The sequence below is a fragment of the Sitophilus oryzae genome, unplaced genomic scaffold, assembly GCF_002938485.1.
Source record: "Sitophilus oryzae breed Bouriz unplaced genomic scaffold, Soryzae_2.0 scaffold_1297_pilon_pilon, whole genome shotgun sequence".
In the NCBI taxonomy this organism is placed as follows: domain Eukaryota; kingdom Metazoa; phylum Arthropoda; class Insecta; order Coleoptera; family Curculionidae; genus Sitophilus; species Sitophilus oryzae.
In genome coordinates this window covers 7,451,304-7,457,511 of record NW_022145945.1, presented here as the reverse complement: position 1 = coordinate 7,457,511, position 6,208 = coordinate 7,451,304, and positions in this window count along the sequence as shown.

Below are 6,208 nucleotides of genomic sequence, written 5' to 3'. Positions count from 1 at the left end.
GCTCGATCCCCATCCTCCATGTCGCTTTAAAACTGTTATGTCCGCTCCTGAATCTCCCAGCATTGTTGCAGAGCTGCGCCGGAAACAATGAACAGCGTATTCAATGGCGTTGGGGAGTCCAAGAAATTCCGCTATCTTTTTTGGCATACCCCCAATTGTATTGTTTCCAACTGGCAAGGTACAGCATTGATTTTTTCGATACATTGAGTCTCATTGAGTGGTCGAAGTTTTGCGTACTTACAAAATACATGTAAGAAATTGATACCATCTATTGGTCCCTTAGTAATCGTTAACGGTCCCTTAGTAATCGTTATTCACACTAATAAATGACTGACAATCTTTAGTGGCATCTACGGCATAGACAAACAAATAAAAAGAGACTGACAAATCTCATAGTAAAGAGTGGGACCGCGTTCCCGTAGCGCAACTCAGAATAACAATTTTGAAACCAATTAGCAGGACCATGGCAGGACGTACGTCTTTATTGCTATCTTTCTTTATTATGTGTGCTTTATATCAAAAAGAAAGAGATATGTATAAAACGTATCGTAAGGCATTATCGCACATTCTGGCTGGCGGGAAATTTAAATTAGCCATTATTAGTAGTATTCTTTCATTCTGAAACTGAAAATTTTCACTTAAACTGATTTATTCCCCATACCACGTAAAGGGAACGTGGTGTAGGGAATAAATCAGTTTAAGTGAAAATTTGCAGTTTCTTTCAGAACGAAAGAATACTACTATTATAAGGGAAATTATAGAAAAGCAAAAATTGTACTGTTTTATAAACATATATATTTATACATAAAAATAAATAAACTTTTTTATAATATAATAACAAAACATAACAGTGTTTATTCCATCCACCTACCAATTTTAAATGCAGAAGAACTGACTGTTGCAGGAAACGATCGGCCAATTTTTTTAAAGGGCATTAAAAATCTCACTTTCGAAAAAACTGCAATAACAAAGTGAATATCCAAACAAAGAAGACTTTACGAGAATCATGATCCTGAACCATTTTCAAGTCCAGTTTTAATCCTAAAACAAAAGTAAAATAGGTATATTAATAAAGTTTCTGGTTACTATAAACCAGCTATAAACTACCTACCCAAAAAATGAAAAAAAATAATTGTATTAATTTGTTATGTTAAGAGAGGTTCGAAATATTTTTGACACTACTACTTCTACTTTTTTCTTAATAAGATGATAAATATAACTACTTACTTTTATTTTACTGGGTGTCTTTAACATATCTATCAGAGAAAGGGGGCACCAATACATATAAAAATAGATGATCCTGGCTCCTGCAGCAAATAAAATAACAAATAGTATAACCTAAAATTATAAGTAACAAAATATAAATACCTATATGGACCAAAGGAATTTGTTCCCTATCCATATTCATAAGTCAATAAAATGGAGAGTTTAGAAAAAAAAGGTAAATCACCAAAAGAAAAATTAACAAACATGACGAATTGTCATGATGTTGTCATCTTGGTTGTCATGATGACGAAAACGAAAGGCGATTGTTCTAATTTCTATTTAGAAATTACGTTTTATATGGCTGCTTCTTTCTCTCTTTTTATATTAGAATGAGATAGTGGGCCCAATAGACGCAATGCGCAGATCAACATAAATAGAACGAAATTTTGCGTTCTGAGTTGCGCTACGGGAACGTTGTCCCTCTCTTTGCCATTTAATTTGCCAGTCTCTTTTTATTTGTTTATCTATGATCTACGGTCAAAAATATGATTTCTTCCCTCCTACATGCTCCAAATACTCCAACGATTAAGATAACTTTAGCTAACAAGAATTCTTTGTTATCGCCTTCTTTCATAAAGCGTTCTATTTCCAGTTTTGTAAATACTTTTGATTTCTTTGCCTGATATTGGAAGCTTTTCTTTTTAAAAATGCAATAAGGGTTGTGAATTGGCTAATATCTACGTTTCTGTGCAGGTAAATCATGATGCGGAGCATCGAATATTTACTCCACAGAGTTGTCGGCTTTCAGGTAGTGGATAACTTCAGGAAATAGTCTAGCAATATCTTTTCTGTGAAATTCTCAACATGTTTTATTTCGACCCAGGTTTAAAAGTTGTTGTAGTTGTGTCTCGTATAAGTTTTTCGACTTCTCGGACACTAACGTGGATAGCGCAGTTTCAGCAGCTTGTTGAATATCCAAAGACTTGTCATTATCACTCATTTTTTCACAAAACTTTGTAGGAAATACGGCGACGTTTGAATCTGACACTTTGTCATTTAACAATGCATAAACAATGTCTTAGAAACCGATTACCAGAACATTTTAAAACATGTTTAAAAATAAATAATAATAATAGCATGGAAATCTCAAATTATACGCTTCCACAAAAACTCTTACCGAAGGTGCCATTTAAAAACCAAAAGTTGTAGTCATTTCCGGTGAAACAGGAAGTGACCAAAAACAATTGAATACGTCAATCAATCCTAATTTATATCATATTCTAACATACCAAATCTCGTTTTTTATCTGAAAAAATAAAAAAGTTATAGGGGTGAGCCATTTTTGAGACGCACCCGGTATACTAATTGAAAAAAAAATATATTTTACTTTATACTAAAAATTAAAGGATATAATTGTACGTGTATACATTTTCGTATTAGTAACGCTCTTACCAGTAAAAAACAATAAACAAATATGTATTATATAATCAGAGTTTACCGAAAATAAATAAATGTAGGTGTCGGTTTTCATATTAGTTCGTGATTTGAAATTGCACCGTACCGTGATTATAATTATTATTATAATAATAAAGTGTGTATTCTTTTCGTTGGGGGGCATAACTTGTTATAATGCAAAGAAGGCGAAGTTAAGTTGCTGTGTTTATAGTAAAATGCAGAAACAATTCGCACAATTGTAGTTTTAGTTTTTTTTTTGGATTTCCAGAGGATATACCCAGGTACGTTTAACATTGCTAGGTTTAACATAAAATTATAAGGTTAGGTTATAATGAGGGGTTCAGAAGTGAACTGGATCAAGTCCTAGAAAATAATTATGGAGAAAATGAGAGTTTTTATGTTACTTATAATTTAAATAAAACAAGATGGAGAAGAAAACTTGAAACAATGCTTTATTATTTTTTAAATTGTATAATTGCAAAGTATAGTACATAAAATACAACTGGGGTCATTTTTAAGAATGTTTATTTATATTTTTTTGGACTTGATCCATTTTGTCTCTTAAAATATTTGAAATTTTAGATTTAAATTGGTTCATGGGTACATTCTCCTTCATCATTAAGGGATTTGTTGACTTCACATTATTCGATTTTTATAAAAATTATGGTATATAGGCGGGACAAAGGGAAGAAGATCTTTCATGTGTTCCCTTTAAAGTTTGTCACGTTACGTCTATATGAAATGATAAGATTTTTCTTCCTCGTGCAGTTTTATTCAGATCAACAACATGTCAGATATATATGTATTTGTAAGAAGAACAGCCCAAAATTACTGATGTAGTAATAGTAAAAATAATCATAAATCAAACTATACTTTCAGAATCGATAGAATCAGACCTTTCAGATGGCTGATATGATTCACATGGAGCAAATTGTTCAGACTTTGTTTGATTGTCATCCATTTTATCAAACAAATTAGCCCTAAACTTTAGTTCCTGTGTTAAAATCGCACACAGCCTTAAATTTTATGGACTTGATCCAGGAATCAACAGAATATTCAGAAACCAAACAGAAACGGGCTATTGCTGCTTAATGCGGGAAGTTTGACTTGATTCATTTTTAAACTGCATAGAACAATATTTCTAAATCGTATAAAAACGATGATCTTAAAATGGTAGGAAATTGGACTTAACCCATTTTAATTCTGACCACTTCCATATAGACCCATTAGTAAAATATGTACCGGTAAAAGTGCCATTACATGGCGTGTGGAGCGCCGATCCACGCTCCAGGCGCATGGAGCGCCGCGCCAAGACGCGCCAAGGCGCGCCGCACAGTGCGGGGGATGGTAATTCTAGTGGGACAAAACCTCAGGAGCGATGTTTGGGACTTAAAATCTAAGAACGTAGCAAATGGTTTAATATATACAGGGCTGTTCACCACATACGACACGGAGTATTGTAGCTAAACGATTAGATTTTTACAAATTGTAAGTTTTGGGTTCGTTGAAGGTCTATTAGAGCTACAATTTAAAAATATTTTTACAAGATACAGAGTGTGCCAAATAAGTAAAAAATATTATAGTTGTATTTTTTTAAATGGAACACCCTGTATATTATTCTATTTTTGGATTCTACGATTGATATAAAGGTAAATTTGATTAAGGTTTATCACACTTAAACCTTACGGTTTTTGAAATATTTTCAATTTTATAAAATTGCAGTAAAAAATTTAAGGCTTTATTTCTCCAAGGGTATCAAAGTTTTTAATACTAAATATTTACTGAAGATTATTTATTGATCAGATATTGTGTTGCAATAATAAAAATTTTACTACCTTATACAGAGTGTCCAAAAATTTATATTAAGTAATTACTAGCTTTAAACGGCAATAATTTGTTTAATTTAAACGGAACACCCTATATATTTTACGTGAATCAGATGCACAATGTAATTGTCTATCAAATTGTATTGTTCCATTTTTTACCCATCTCTTCAAGTTTTCATAGAAAATGCATTTTCTTATAATTTAGACCTCATTTATCACTATACCCATGGAACATTGACATTAGCTTATTTTTAAAAATGTAACAAATTTTCAGTACGGATACAGATACTAATATTGTTGATATAGTTCGCTTATTTAATTAAAAAATAAAAAAAAACTGTTTAAATATTTTTTGTTAAAGAGGACCAATTAAAATGATGCCAGTATTCAAACTACATTAATTGACTGTTTACGTTGTAGTAATAATTGCTCCAAATACTAAAAAACTAAATTTTGTGTGTGTATTAGACAGTGTGGTAAAAGTAACACCTTATAAATTTTATTTCATTTATTGACGAATGCTTATTTATAAAAACAGAGACATTCATTTTTATATCTTATTATTATATTGATTTCTGAGCCAAATCCACATTTATTTAGAATATTTTATCAATTAAAACAATTTAAAAGTATGTAATTAACTAATTTTTGGTATTTTTGGTAGGAAATAATGGTGGTATATTTAATTGGTACACACTTTTACAAATATTTAAATAGTTTTTTTTTGTATGCCAATGGGCTTGCAATATTTACCACCTGTACAATTTGTACATATTATGGTGCTATAAAAAAATCTGAAATGTCAATATTCCATGGGTATAGTGATAAATGAGTTCTAAATTATAAGAAAATGCATTTTCTACGAAAACTTGAAGAGATGGGTAAAAAATGGTATAATACAATTTGATAGACAATTACATTTTGCATCTGACTCACGTAAAATATATAGGGTGTTCCATTTAAATTAAACAAGTTATTGCCGTTTAAAGCTAGTAATTATTTAATATAAATTTTGTATAAGACACTCTGTATAAGGTAGTAAAATTTTTATTATTGCAACACAATATCTGATCAATAAATAATCTTCAGTAAATAATTAGTATTAAAAACTTTGATACCCTGGGAGAAATAAAGCCTTAAAATTTTTAGTGCAATTTCATAAAATTGAAAATATTTCACAAACAAAAAAATGTGATAAACCTTAATCAAAAAACAAAACTGTGATAAACCTTAATCAAATTTACCTTTATTTCAATCGTAGAATCCAAAAATAGAATAATATACAGTGTGTTCCATTTAAAAAATACAACTATAATATTTTTTACTTATTTGGGCACTCTGTATCTTGTAAAAATATTTTTAAATTGTTGCTCTAATAGACCTTCAACGAACTCAAAACTTACAATTTGTAAAAATCTAATCGTATGTGGTGAACAACCCTGTATATATAGCACCCATATGGGTTAAATTTATTTATTTATCAACAACTTAATTTATTAATAAGTAAATAAATATAATATACCTAATAAAACTATTATATTATTCGTACGTGACACAAAAAAACCGTATTGTAAACTATTGCTGAATAAATAAAATTATGATATCAGGTAAATCTTTAAAAAAAACTTTTCTTTGCTCCACGCGCCGCGCGCCCCGTAATGGCACCTTAATGAGGGTTACGTTATGTAATAACAAATGTTTTAATCATTCAATTAACATCT